The sequence below is a fragment of the Lagenorhynchus albirostris genome, chromosome 15 (genome assembly GCF_949774975.1).
Source record: "Lagenorhynchus albirostris chromosome 15, mLagAlb1.1, whole genome shotgun sequence".
Lineage (NCBI taxonomy): Eukaryota > Metazoa > Chordata > Mammalia > Artiodactyla > Delphinidae > Lagenorhynchus > Lagenorhynchus albirostris.
In genome coordinates, this window is record NC_083109.1 from 79,844,391 (window position 1) to 79,858,422 (window position 14,032).

The 14,032-nt window shown below is 53.0% G+C and overlaps 1 protein-coding gene across 6 annotated transcripts in view; it reads right to left on the reverse strand.

Annotated features, from left to right (window-relative positions):
• Positions 1–14,032, reverse strand: part of CUX1 (cut like homeobox 1) — a 375,241-nt gene that overhangs the window by 42,625 nt on the left and 318,584 nt on the right. The gene's annotated exons all lie outside the window — the stretch shown is intronic.

The window sequence follows — 14,032 nt, forward strand, 5'->3', positions numbered from 1 at the left end:
CCACTCCCCGCTCCCACCAGGCGCGGCACACGGGGAGATCCCACAGCACCCTGTGTGAGGGGCCAGGCCGGGTGCTGTCACAGGGCTCTACAGCTCCAGAGAGATGACAGCTCGTGAGGCCGGGCCACGCAGTGACTGTGAGCACACGTGGGCGCCCCCCCACCCCCAATACCCGCGACCTGACTAAAGAAAATGTAAAACTAAGGAGCAACTGAATTGTAACTGATCGTATAACTGGAGTGTCCTTCGATGGACATACGATATCCAGGAGGACAACCTATTCTCAACTCAAGAGGATGGAAACTGTATTCCAGATACAAGGGATATTTTGTATAAATACCTAGAAAGAGAAAATCCCCAATAAAACAACTGCAATTCAACCGATAAACCCATCTGTCGCCCTAAACCAGGACAGAGTTCCACCATCACATAACGCTGTGTCCTCAACCTGGAAAATCAGGTTAAAAATAAAAACCCCCCAAAAAACACTGGTTTGTGAAGCTGTGAAAGAGACACGTAAACAGCAGAAATGGTCCATATAAATCCTAAGGCAAGCTGAATCCTACAAATCGGATTTCTCCTCTCGGCTCACCTCCAGGTCATCGTACAACTGGATATAAAACCCAGCAAACGTTATTTTTGAATGTGAAGCAGCAATGGAATTGCACTGTGAACTTGCCCTGAGTCACCCAGGCGAGGGACCAATTTGGCAGATCATTTATCTTGCTCACTGTATACTGTCAAGGATGGCATGAATTCCCCACATGATAAACAGATTTCTTCTCAGGTTTGTGTCCTTTAACCCACAGCAAGGTCAGAATCATGGCTGCCTGGAGAACATACCGGCCGGCACTGCTGCCCGAGCACCACCCCTGTTTTGTTCTGGGCACCGGCGCAGGCGGGCGCCCTGAATAGCTCGAGTGGAGGCCATGTTTCTTTCTTCCAGGCATCCTCAGCAAGACACTCGCACGCATTTTTGCCAGGAAAACCCTCTGAGAGAACCGACCAGAGGTGCTCGCCACACGTTACTCGTGTCCCTCTGTGCTCCCAACCGTGACTGCAGACAAAGGTAACCCCGCCCCCCCACCGAGATCAACACCCCACTGGGCCTGGGAACGTACTGGGTGGCTGGTATCTGCACCTCCACCCTGAGTCTGTGTCTAAACCGTACTGGCTGAGTGACAATTGTTCACCAACAGACACAGGTGCACACAGGTGCCACCGTGGTCTCAGGTCACCGAGAGCAGAATCGGGCCCACGTTTCTGGGGCGGCCTTGCTGGACACACCACGAATCCACAGGCTCGGAACATCATATTGGAAAGTAATTCAATTCTCTAGAAAGCTACTTCCAGTAAGCACCACAAAACCAGACCCATCAACCAGCTCCCATCGACCCCTGGGGAGGGGACCGGGCCCCTCGATGCCAGGAGGACAGGTGCCCGTATGATTCACCATCTTGACAGAGCAAGAAACATGGTCAACAGAGAAGAAGAAATATTTGCTTTTCCAAAAATTAGCAAATGGAGCCCTCTGATTAAAACAAGACTTTTTGAAAGAACAAGGCTTTGTGCTCTTCCGTGTAACTAAAAATAATTTAAACAAGAAAGAAAGGAGGAGCCCTGGGCTTGGCACTAAGGCACTGAGCCTGGGGACAGGGGCTGCCTCTACCAGCTGGCAGTGCTAACTTGAATAGGATTCCTAACTTCCTGCAACATCCCGGTTTCCTCATCTGAAAAATGCAGACAGGGTTGTAATGAGGAACGAACCTGCCACGTGGTCAGCACTAAGGAAACCTGATTTCGATGTTAAAAAAAAAAGTAGTTACTAAATTGAACATATTTGTCTATATAAAGGCCCCCTGGGACTTCCCTGGTGGCACAGTGGTTAAGAATCTGCCTGCCAATGCAGGGGACACGGGTTCAAGCCCTGGTCCCGGAAGACCCCACATGCCGTGGAGCAGCTAAGCCCGTGGGCCACAACTACTGAGCCTGCGCTCTAGAGCCCGCGTGCCACAACTACTGAAGCCCACGTGCCTAGAGCCCGTGCTCTGCAACAAAGAGAAGCCACGGCAATGAGAAGCCCACGCACCACAACGAAGAGTAGCCCCCGCTCGCCACAACTAGAGAAAGCCCGCGTGCAGCAATGAAGACCCAACGCGGCCAAAAAAAAAAAAAAAAGGTCTCCCCTGCACGTAGTGTAAATCTCACGATTTATTGCTGTTTCTTCCATAGTTCCTGGCGCACGACTGAGATGCTGGTGACAGACTCAACAGCTACATCTTGTGTGATACCATTTAGATGACATTCTGGAAAAGGTAAAACTACAGGGACAGAAAACAGAGCTAGTTTTGGAAATCTAGATCTAGATTTGGAAAACAGATCTAGTTTAGGAAAACATCCCTAGTGTTGCTAGGGATGAAGGGAAGGAGTTGCCTACAAAGGGGCACGAGGGAATTTTGGGAGGCTGATGGAATTACTCTATATCTTGATTACTGAAATGCACAGAAGGCTTCTATGCGGGCAGAGTGAATTTTACTGTATGTGAATTACCTGTCATTATCAACTTACTTAGGACAAAAGCGCCAGCAGGAAGAACGAGTGAAGATGCATTATTCCATACTTCTTTCACTCATTCCCTAAGTGTGTGGAGTCAGGCCAGTGGGAATACGGCAGTGAACGCAGCACACAGCAGGGGGGTGGGGACGCTGATGTGGCCTGGGGATCAGAGACCTCCTGGGAGGGTGACATTTCCGGGGGACTTCAGGCATGAACAGGAATTAGCCAGCTAAGTTGGGAGGAGTAGCAGAGACAAGGAAGGGAGATAGATTGTTCCAGACACCTGGTGGGTTTCAGTCATCAATAAAATTGAGTGTAGCAAGAATATGAGGCAAAGAGAGGTGGTCCCCAGGGGCTGGGCTGTGCAGGGCCTTTGAATTGGTTAAGGTGTCTGTTTTAATTTTGGGGCAGTCGGGAGCCAGGGCACGTTCATACGATATACCACGTGCTATAAACAGCGGCAAGAGGGTCAGGACTACAGCCACGTGGACCAGCATGAAAGCGTAATGGTGAGCCCACAAAGCAAGGCGCAGAACGAAACAGATGACAACATTGGTGCACAGGCCGAAAGCCTGCATGCGCCATGTGCTGTGTGTGGCAGTTAGACCCGTAGTGCGGGTATAAAATCACGTCCAGGAAAGACAAAGTGCACATTCAGGACGGACGGTAGCTGACTTCTAGGAGGAATGAGACTAGGGAGAGGCTGATGTTTTATTTCTTAAAAATACAGGATTGGGCTTCCCTGGTGGCGCAGTGGTTGAGAGTCCGCCTGCCAATACAGGGGACACGGGCTCGTGCCCCGGTCCGGGAAGATCCCACGTGCCGCGGAGCGGCTGGGCCCGTGAGCCATGGCCGCTGAGCCTGCGCGTCCGGAGCCTGTGCTCCGCAGCGGGAGAGGCCACAACAGTGAGAGGCCCGCGTACCGCAAAAAAAAAAAGAAAAAACAGAAACAGGATTGAATAATGACCAATTCAGTTTAGCCCTTTAGTTAGGGCTAAAGTTGGGTGATCAGCATTCGCTGGGTTATTCTGTAATTTCATGTGTGAAATATCATAGGCCTAACGTCAAAGAGTAAGAAAGTAAACGAGTTCACTGTTGCTTCAGTACAGAGAATGAACTTGCAGACAGCACGGCTGGGGCCAGGAGGTCGCCGGGGACAGCAGATGGTGGCTGAGGAGGGCAGGCAGTGGGGTGGGGAGAAGTATGTAGGTTCAGGAGGGATTTAGGAGATCGCGTCAAACACGACTGGGGGCTGGGTGGATGTAGGGAGAGGGCTGAGCAAGAGGGGGTGTGTCCCACGTTGCGGCCTGGGCTATGGGGTGTGTGGGGTGCCGTTCTGAGAGGGGATGCACTGCAGCAGGAGCATCCTGGGGTGAGGGGAAGACGATGTTAAGAAACCTTACTCTTGGGGCTTCCCTGGTGGCACAGTGGCTAAGAATCCGCCTGCCAATGCAGGGGACACGGGTTCGATCCCTGGTCCGGGAAGATCCCACGTGCGAGGAGCAACTAAGTCCGTGCGCCACAACTACTGAGCCCGTGCACCTAGAGCCCATGCTCCGCAACAAGAGAAGCCACCGCAGTGAATGAGAGGCCCGCGCACCGCAATGAAGAGTAACACCCACTCGCCGCAACTAGAGAAAGCCCGCACTCGGCAATGAAGACCCAACACAGCCAATTATAAATAAATAAATAAATAAATAAAAGAAACCCTATCCTATGACCTGTTGTAACAGCAGCTAGTGCTCAAGCAAACGTTTCTTGCACACTCACTGTGCGCCAGCCACTGCTGAGGCACGTATCCACGTGCCCGGACCTCAGAAATGCGACGGTGAGGCCCTCAAAGCCGACCCACCTCTAGGATGAGGGCAGGGAACTGAAGCACCTTTACAACCCGCCTGAACGCAGCCGCGGGCTAAGGGCATTTACACGCTGGTTCATTCGATCCTCACGATAGTCCCGTGGTGGAAATATAAACCCCGCGCTCCAGGCGAGGAAACCGAGGCTGCGACGGGCATCGTGACTTGGCCCAGGCCACGTGGGTGGAGCGAGGATCTGACCAGCTCAGGAGTGGAAAGCCCCCACCGGCCAGTCACTGCGGTATCACAACAGCCTGCCTCTGCCTTCATTCATTCATTCACTCGCCCAAGCAAACTCTTTTAGAGCACCTGCTCTGTGTCGTACACTCTGCTCAGCAGTGGGGATAAGACAAAATTTTTTGTTTTGCTTTATTTTGTTTTATTTTTGGCTGTGCCTCATGGTTTGTGGGATCTTAGTTCCCCGACCAGGAACTGAACCAGGGGCCGCGTCCTAACCACTGGACCACCAGGGAAATTCCCAAGGATAAGAGAAATTAGAGACCTTGCTCTCAAAGAGTCTGCAGCCTGCGGGACTAGGGCAACTGAAAATGCACGATTCGCTTTAAGAGCCCAGCTACACAGACCATCTATCCAATTCTGATGGCAATAGCAAGGTGTTACATTTAAAAAGTGATCTGTGTGGATGAATTTTGGGGGGAAGGCTTCGAATCTTGCAGAAGAGTAGCCCGGTTAGTAAGACACAGATAGTGACTCAAGGCCCTCTGAAATACACAGAGCTTTCAGGAACTATAAAAGGATTACGAAAAATATTATATTCCAAAAACAGCAGGCAAACAACAGCTGCCTTAGGTTTTCATAGAAGCCAACTGAAAATCCATGCCCGCCGTCATTTCCAACTGAAAATCCACGCCCGCCGTAACTTCCAACTGAAAATCCACGCCCGCCGTAACTTCCAACTGAAAATCCACGCCCGCCGTCATTTCCAACTGAAAATCCACGCCCGCCGTCACTTCCAACTGAAAATCCACGCCCGCCGTAATTTTCAGAGACAAATCTCTCTGCAGATTACCCAATCCTCTGTTTAAATCTCCGTACCCAGCCCTCTATCTGCAGTAATAATAACCCCAATTCCATTTAGTGTTCATTTGAGCAGTCAGGATAAAGTCATTTCTTATTATCTCCCCACTGTGTAAAAAACAGCTTGAAGGTAGGAAGTCAGTAAGCATTTTCACCAAAAAGTAATTATTGTAAGTGACATTTTTACTGCTGGCATGCCATAAGGCGCACTGCGCGTTCAGAAGGACAAGTTGCTGAAACAAAATGACAGGGTACTCTGTGACATTCTGACAAGAACCCAAACATTATTTAACTGGCGGCTGGTCTGATGCACCGCTTTTCATTATGTCCATAGTTTAGGCTTTGAGCCCGCGCCAAGCCAGGAAATTCCAAGCGACTCTACAGACTGTCAAGTATGGAAGATGGGAGAGAGAAGGAGAAGTCTGGGGGAGCAGTGGGGTCACGGCCTGGCGCATGGAAACACGACTGAGGGAGGGAGGAAGAGGGGTCCCGGGGAGGCAGAGGGCGGAGACGGAGCCCGAGGGGAGACGGGAGCCTCGGCGCTGCGAGCGGCACGGCCGTGCAAGGACCTACAGAAGTTTCTGGAGTGCCCGGTGCTGGCGTCCTCGGTCCAGCGGGAGCCCTGGTGGCCTGGAAGGACCCTGCCCAGCTTGAGGGGCCTCGGCAGTGAGGACAGCTCAGAGGCCACCGCAGGATGACCGCCCGCCCGGGACGCTTCCCAGCCGAGTTCAGATGTGGAGATCGTGGAGGGGACACAGAACCCAAGCCGAAACACAGGGACGTGCTCACGGCTCACGCGGTTCCTGTCTGAAGAGACCCCCCCCCCCACCACCACCTGAGGGTTCATGGCCGCCGGGCCTCTTTAGAAATAACGAGCTTCTCTGTGTCGAAAGTGAACGGCTGCCTAATTTGCCCGCCTGGGTTTTAGTGCCACATGGTGACGTCAGACCCTCTCTCTAACATCCCCGAGCACCAAACCCTTCCTGGGGGGCGGCGGGGGGGGGGGGGCTCCCTGCCTCCGAGTCTCCGAGCAGATGCTCGTCACCCATCGGGACCCCCATCTTATTTCTCCAGCCACATATCTCCGCTAGGCACAGCCAACATAAAAACGTGGAGTTTTCGATTGGCATTGGCATATACACACTGCTACATATAAAGCAGGTAACTAGTAAGAACTAGCGCTGTAGAGCACAGAGAACTCTACTCAATGCTCTGTAACGGCCTATACGGGAAAAGAATCTAAAACAGAGCGGCTGTATGTATATGTATAACTGATTCATTTTGCTGTACACCTGAAACTAACACAACGTTGTAATTCAACTCCACCCCAGTAAAAATCCAAAAAACCCATAAAACACGGAGCATTTTGCTTTGCGTATGTGTGGTCTTTGGACTGATTAGCAGAGGCTTGAAAGAAAATACGTGGAGACGTTCATAGACGTCTCGGAGACACGCAGGACCTTTCACACCCCTCCCGCCACGCCACTGCATGCTTGCTATGGAGAAGGAACAGAAGTAACCTAACAACACACTAAGGCACGTCGGAGCGCGTGATGTGGCCCCACTACAGGACAGCCTGCTTTCCAAGGGCCTGCGCCTGACGCCGGTGCGGGGGTAACGGGGGGTCTCGGGCCCCATCCCCAAGGGCCTGGGCGGGTCTCCCCCTAGCCCTGGGAAAGCCCGATCCCAAAGAGGCGGCATCACACACTGGCGCCCACCCCTCCCACGGCCAGGCCCGGCCTGCCCTCCTTGCTGGCCCCGGGCTGGCAATACTCTTTGGCCCTCCGTCAGCCTGGGCATTGCCTTAAGTCACTGAAAATCCCAGCAAACCTACCAAATCACTCACTCTTTGTTTCAATAGTAAAAAGGAGACAGTAGGTGCTGGTGTATGTGTGTGAACATTTCAAAAAGTCTGCCTAAGGAACTCTTATAGTGACTTAAAAGCCACAACGGTTTACTTATCAACAACGAAAACCCGTTTAATAAAAGCAAGGTTTGTATTTAACTTGTGCCCGCTTACATCCCCGAGCGTGACTTCCAAGCCACTTGAAGAGAGGGCCTGTGCCCTTCATTCACTAAGGGAGACTTCTCAGTGCCAGGCGGGGTGCTAGGAGGTGGGGCACAGTGGTGACCCAGGCAGACATCACTAAGCAGCTGGCTGTCACAAAGACCTAGGAGGGGGACGTCCAGGGGGTGATGGCAGCTCACAGCGCTGTGACACTGAAGCTGAGGCTGGGGAGGAGGGAACAAGAAAGAGACAGAGGTGGCGGGGTGGGGGGGTGGGGGGTGAGGCGGGCAGGGTCACACACTGAGAAGGCGGGACTTTAACCCCAGGGAAGGGGCTGAAGGAGGGGAGGGCCCAAGCCCGATGTGCGATCTGGAGGGATGGTTCTGGAGGTTTAGGAAACAGAAACTGTGTGAGTGTGAGCGTGTGAGTGTGAGCGTGAGTGTGTGTGCGTGTGAGAGTGTGTGTGTGTGTGTGTGTGTGTGTGTGTGTGTGTGAGAGAGAGAGAGGGGGCAGTGTAAGAGGGAGGGGGGATCGAGGTGAGCTGCCCGGGCCCTGGCTCAGGGGACCACGGGGATGGCGGTGCTTTCACAGTTCTGGGGAGAAAAGGCTGAGCTCCATTTTGGTTGCGTTTCACCGGAGGGGATGACGAACCCGTGGCGGGAAGTCGGCGCTCGAGGGAGGGAGGAGGCGGAAGGGCCGTCCTTGACAGGTCGCCTCTGTCCTGGCGCAGCACGGGGGGCAGAGGGTGAGGCTGTGATTCTCGAGTCTGTCGGGGCCCCTTCCATCAGGCACCGCCTTGTGTCACCTGCGCTTCCCTCACTCTTGGGATGCTTTCTCACCCTCCTCTTTTCTCCCTGAACCGAACCAGGAAAGCACATGGCGGGGAAGGATCTCAGCACCTGGGGAAGCTGCCCAGGTGACGGGGTCCTGAGCCCAGGAGCGCTCACCCGAGGGCTGGGCGCAGCCGGGCATTCGGGATTGCAAATTTGCTGCCCCTCAGGCTTCCATGATTCTTCTTGTGTATCTTTTACGGGCTCTCAAGGAAATACGCGTGTCCAAAGCAGAGTTTGGGAATGTTGAAAGTTAAAAACCTTCCTTAAGTTACAATTCAACTTTGGTAGTGAACTCCCAGGCTGGCGAGGCTGCGGGGACCACCCTGGTGACACCGCTGGGCCGGCCTCAGGAGCAGTGCTCCCCCTGTTCCTAGCTTTTCTACAGATCCATACTGCTTTAGAAATAACGCTTTCAAATTACCTTCAATAACCTTATTACCGAACCAGCTGTGTGTATGAACACTTATCAGCGCGTCCCTGTGCATTAAGAGAAAATGTATGTCATACAAACAGTCTAAATATATATTACTGAGATGAGTAAAAACAAACTCTCTAGTTAAATTGCTCTGCTGTAATCAAAGATTAAGCACTGTGTGTGCGTGCGCGTGCACCCGTGTGCGTGTGTTTTCTTCCTCCAGGGTTCCTTTCTGGCTTTGGGCAGGCCGGCCCATCCTTCACCGGTAGCGATTCTCTCTGGCAGGCAGCTCATACTGCCATTCTGACGGTGGCGTTCATTTCCCCAGATTTCTAAGGCTTGGAGGAGCTAAGAGGCGGTTTTCAATAGTGTTTTACTTCTGAGCCTTTTAGGCCTGCAGCTCAGCAACTTTCCTTCCCTCCAGGCACCTGGTGGACAGCAGGCTTGCAAGTGCCCATCTGCGCAGAGGCTCCAGCATTGGCCCCAAGAGCAGCCCGTCCCCTCTCGATAACCCTGCCAGGCAGCTCGGCATGCAGGTGATGTCTGGCCTGTGATGGGATGTTCCTTAGAGAATCCTTCGCTGACTGAATAGCTGGTGTGGTGGGCTGCTGCTTCCCGCCTTCCCAACAACACGCAGGTTGAGTGCACTGATCTGGCCCTACACGGGCCCCAGGCCATGCCGAGCAGAACCAAGTGACATTTTCGTTGTATGTGATGGTATCAGAAAAACCTATTAAGGGGACTTCCCCAGTGGCGCAGTGGTTAAGAATCCACCTGCCAATGCAGGGAACACGGGTTTGAGCCCTGGTCCGGGAAGACCCCACGTGCCGCGGAGCAACTAAGCCCGTGCGCCGTGACTACTGAGCCTGCGCTCTAGAGCCCACGAGCCACAACCACTGAGCCCGCGAGCCACAACTACTGAAGCCCGCGCACCTAGAGCCCGTGCTCTGCACCAAGAGAAGCCACCACAACGAGAAACCTGTGCACCGCGATGAAGAGTAGCCCCCGCTCGCTGCAACTAGAGAAAGCCCGCGCACAGCAACGAAGACCCAACGCAGCCAAAACCAGATAAATAAAATAAATTTATAAAAAAAAAAAAAAGAAAGAAAAGCTATTAAGGTACATTATTTTACACATCCTCCTAATCTCTCCATACTGCTTTACTTAATTTGTGATGAAATTGTTGAGAAAGGGTACTTAATGTACGACAGTCAGTAAAAGTAATTTATCATCTTCCTGCTCCAGTGCTCACGTTATCAGCGAACTCATTTTCTGCATTCATCATGCAATCAGCCTATTATTTGCATATTAATCAGGCAGTGGACCATGAAAGAACTGCATCCCAGCCAAATGCTGCACTATCTCAGGAGAAACACTCAGTAATTATCATACATCAGTGTTATGATGTGGTAATTGATTATAACATCTTTCTGCTGCCCCTGGGGAGCCCCTCTGCTCACCCAGCTCCAGGCACTCTGGACGGATTGCTCTTTTCCTCCCCAAATCAAAGTCACCACTGCTGCTCTCTCCAAGTGCTATTTCTGTGGGGTACTGATCCCCCTCTTCCAATCTCATGAGGTATTTAAGCTACGTGGAACACACTGACTGTAACTCAGAGACGAGAGGGTCTAGCCGGGAGGAAAGCGCATCCCTCTGGACTCAGCCTCTTGGCTTCAGAGGTGCCGCTCCAGCTTCCGAGAGAGTTTCCTTGTCGAGAGAAATGCGGCAACTTCAGTCCCTCCTCATCGCAAAGTTGGTACAAAGGCAGTTTGGCTGCTTTATTTAGGTGCCAAATGACAGACTAATTTTGGCCCTCTTGTAAAGGACAAACCCAACATCTGCCAATTCAGACTCGGGCTATATTTAGGAATCCAGTTCCACAGGGAAGAACAAAACACAAAATCAAGATGAAGCCGGTGACGGAAGCCGCCTGGCTCGCTTCGTTCTCTCTGGGACGCCCTTTCTCACTCCTGGGCATGACCCTGGCCCAGGGACCAGTCAGCAGGGGGCTGGGCCCCAGGTCCTGGGCTGGCTGAGGGCCACTAGCAGGGAGAGGGCATGAAGCTGAAGGGCGGGGCTGTCCTTGCACGGGAAAGAACCCTGGGCCCCTGCGCATACCTTCCTTGGATCTAGCCTGGAAGGGGTTTCAAAGCAGCGTGGACCCGCATCACAGGCCAGATGGGTCAACACTTTCTGTTGCAAAACTTCATAAACTGGGCTCTGACTATGCCACTGTTTTGTTGCTGGGTTCCCTTCCCTTCTGCCCAGCTCCCAGCCTGAACACAAGGGCATGCCTCTTGGGGTAACTGAGGCATCTGATTTCCCGTTAAGTGTTCATCTTGGATCTGATTTTATTTTATTATTATTTAATAAATTTATTTATAAATCATTTCCACTTTGATCCACTTAGGGATCAAAGGTATTAGTGCTGCGCTTGGCACATAAAAGGTGCAAGTATATGAGTTTCTTCATTGTACTCTTACCGCCTTTTAAAAATTACCTGAGGATTTTTAAGCATTTAAGCTTCTTCATCCTTCCCTGGAAGCAAACCATTGAAAACTGAAGTCCTCATTTGCACCTGTGACCTACTTTTGCCTCTTGGACTGAATGCCCAATGTACTGCAAATTCCCTTCTCCAAAGAAAGTCTACGGGGAAGAGAAAGGCGCCGCGTCCAGAGGCCCGTGACGAAGGCCTGCCGGGGCCTTCTCCTAACGGGCAGCTGGGGCATGCCAGCACCGAGGGCCCAGGCCACGCAGCCCAGCGCAGCCGAGCGGGACGGCGCTGCCGCTCCCCTGTGCCCACAGCCACCCCTGTATCCAGACGAGATGGCCTGGCTCGGCACTAGTTTGCCCCAAATGGCCTGAGCGATGACCTGTAGTCTTACTCTTTTTTTTTTTTTTTTTTTTTTTTTTGGCGGTACGCGGGCCTCTCACTGTTGCGGCCCCTCCCGCTGCGGAGCACAGGCTCCGGACGCGCAGGCTCAGCGGCCACGGCTCACGGGCCCAGCCGCTCCGCGGCACGTGGGATCCTCCCGGACCGGGGCACGAACCCGCGTCCCCTGCATCGGCAGGCGGACTCTCAACCACTGCGCCACCAGGGAAGCCCTGTAGTCTTACTCTTGAAGCTCAAGATTTTGGGTGAACTTCATGGAATGGCAGGTGGACTGACAATGTTCAAAGATGGACGGCATTTCAGGGAAGCCAGGAATCTGGAGAACTGCATGAAGGTCATCCTGCAGCTGACCCTTTGCGCCGGCTGCCACCCAGCAAGGCTCTCCCTTGATAGTCTCCGCCCAAGGAGTGAGTGCTGGACCGGCTTTCTGCTTTAAAGCCAGGAGCCTGACGTTTCATGTGTGCACGTACATTGTTCTATAGCTATCTGTGTGCGCACGAAATGACATAATGGCAGTGGTTTCAAGGGCAGCAGTAGGAAAGCAAACACTCAACTAGCACTTCCTCTGTGCGAGCCACTGCCCTGGAGGCTTTTATACATGAACTCATTTAAAACTCCTGAAGGTCTAGGAGATAGGTACTTTATTTTTCCTATTTTAAAGAAGAAACGGAGACACAGAGAGGTCAAGTCACTCGCCCAAGGCCACACAGGTGCTCAGTGGCCGAGATGAGACGAGCCCTCTGCAGTTGGCTCTGAGCCACCGCGTCCTGCTGCTGCTCACACGTGCTCAAGGCTGCTCGCCGCAGGATCGTTTCTTAGGTTCTGCTGTTAAAAATCAATCTAGGGGGCTTCCCTGGTGGCGCAGTGGTTGAGAGTCCGCCTGCCGATGCAGGGGACGCGGGTTCGTGCCCCGGTCCGGGAAGATCCCACGTGCCACGGAGCGGCTGGGCCCGTGAGCCGTGGCCGCTGAGCCTGCGCGTCCGGAGCCTGTGCTCCGCAACGGGAGAGGCCACAACAGTGAGAGGCCCGCGTACCGCAAAAAAAAAAAAAAAAAAATTAATCTAAATATCTCTCACTAGTGATTGGTTAAATAAAGTATGGTATGTCCAGATACAGGAATTCCCTACAGCAGTGAAAAGAGGAGGAAATTCTTTATGTCCCAGCCTAGGGCAGTCTCTACAGACTATTGCCAGGTAAGAAAAGCAAAGCACACCTTGAGCACTGCGTGCTCCCTTCTGTGTGCAACGAACATCTAAATGCAGAGACTCTCTGAAGGAAACGAACAGGAGGGCCTTGGGGGAAAGCACCTGGGGGCCTGGGGATGAGGGAGGAGGGCGATTTATTTTTGAAAAAGGGTGTAAGCTCTTTTAAATCCTGCATTTTGTAGCCATGATGCATTTTACTTATTCAAAGAAAAAAAAAACAACCCCCAAAACCCACAAACCATAATTAAAAATAAAAGTTTCTTACTCTGGGTTACTCTGATTCTCTCGTCTTTTTTTGGAGAGACCCAGTGACAAATCCCACTTAAGGAACAGAGACCCTTGGGGGCTGATTTGTGCAGAAGCAGCCTTTCCCGGGGATCGTGGTGACAAGCATTTGCTGCTTTGAGACGAAACCATCGAGTGGGCTGGCTGGCTCAGCGGCTGCTGCTCCAGGGATGCCTGTGCGGGGCCTGCGGGTGCAGTGTGCTCTAGGGGAGGGCAGGCTGGGCCGGCTCGGCTCCACCACCACCCTCACCACCCCCCACCCCACCCCGCAGCGTCCCAGGAGTGAAAGGGCCTCTCCGTGCTCCCTCTGCCTTCCTGGTTAAAGCTGCAGGGAAGGAAGTTTCAGGGTCGTGCTCAGGCGCCACAAGGAATCCCACAAATGCCGGGAACCGCTAGGAGAGCTGAAAAGGCAGCGCAGGCACGGAGGTGACGCAGGGAGGCGCAGCTTCCGGGGAGCTCACGAGAAGCCGTCCTACCTCGCTACAGCCTTGCCCCCCGCCCCGCCCTCCGAGGCCGCTCTTGGGGGCGCTGGGTCTCAGCCTGCCTCTCCGTGCCCTGGAAGCCCACCTCCTCTCAATGAAGAGCCGCCCACGGGGCGGCAGCTGGGCATCCCGGGACCCAGTGCCGCCACGGGGGCAGGTGACGGAGGGCACCTCAGAGGAGCAAGGAGGCCCCCTTCTGTCCTGATCTCCATACTTTTTTTCTTATCATAACGGGCCTTAAGGCGGCAAGAGGAACCCTATTCTACATAAAGAAAAGACAAAACTCCTCCGTAATCCATTTTCCTCCTGTTATTTTAAAAGAAAAACAGAAGGCCTCTAAAGTCGGGGCTTCTACTACTTTCGCTTGTTTTCAAAGGTTCCGCACGTGCCCCGTCCTCAGCCATCGATGAACGTTCGCACCCGCAGAGCTCTCCACCTGGAATGTTCTCCGCCCTGACCCC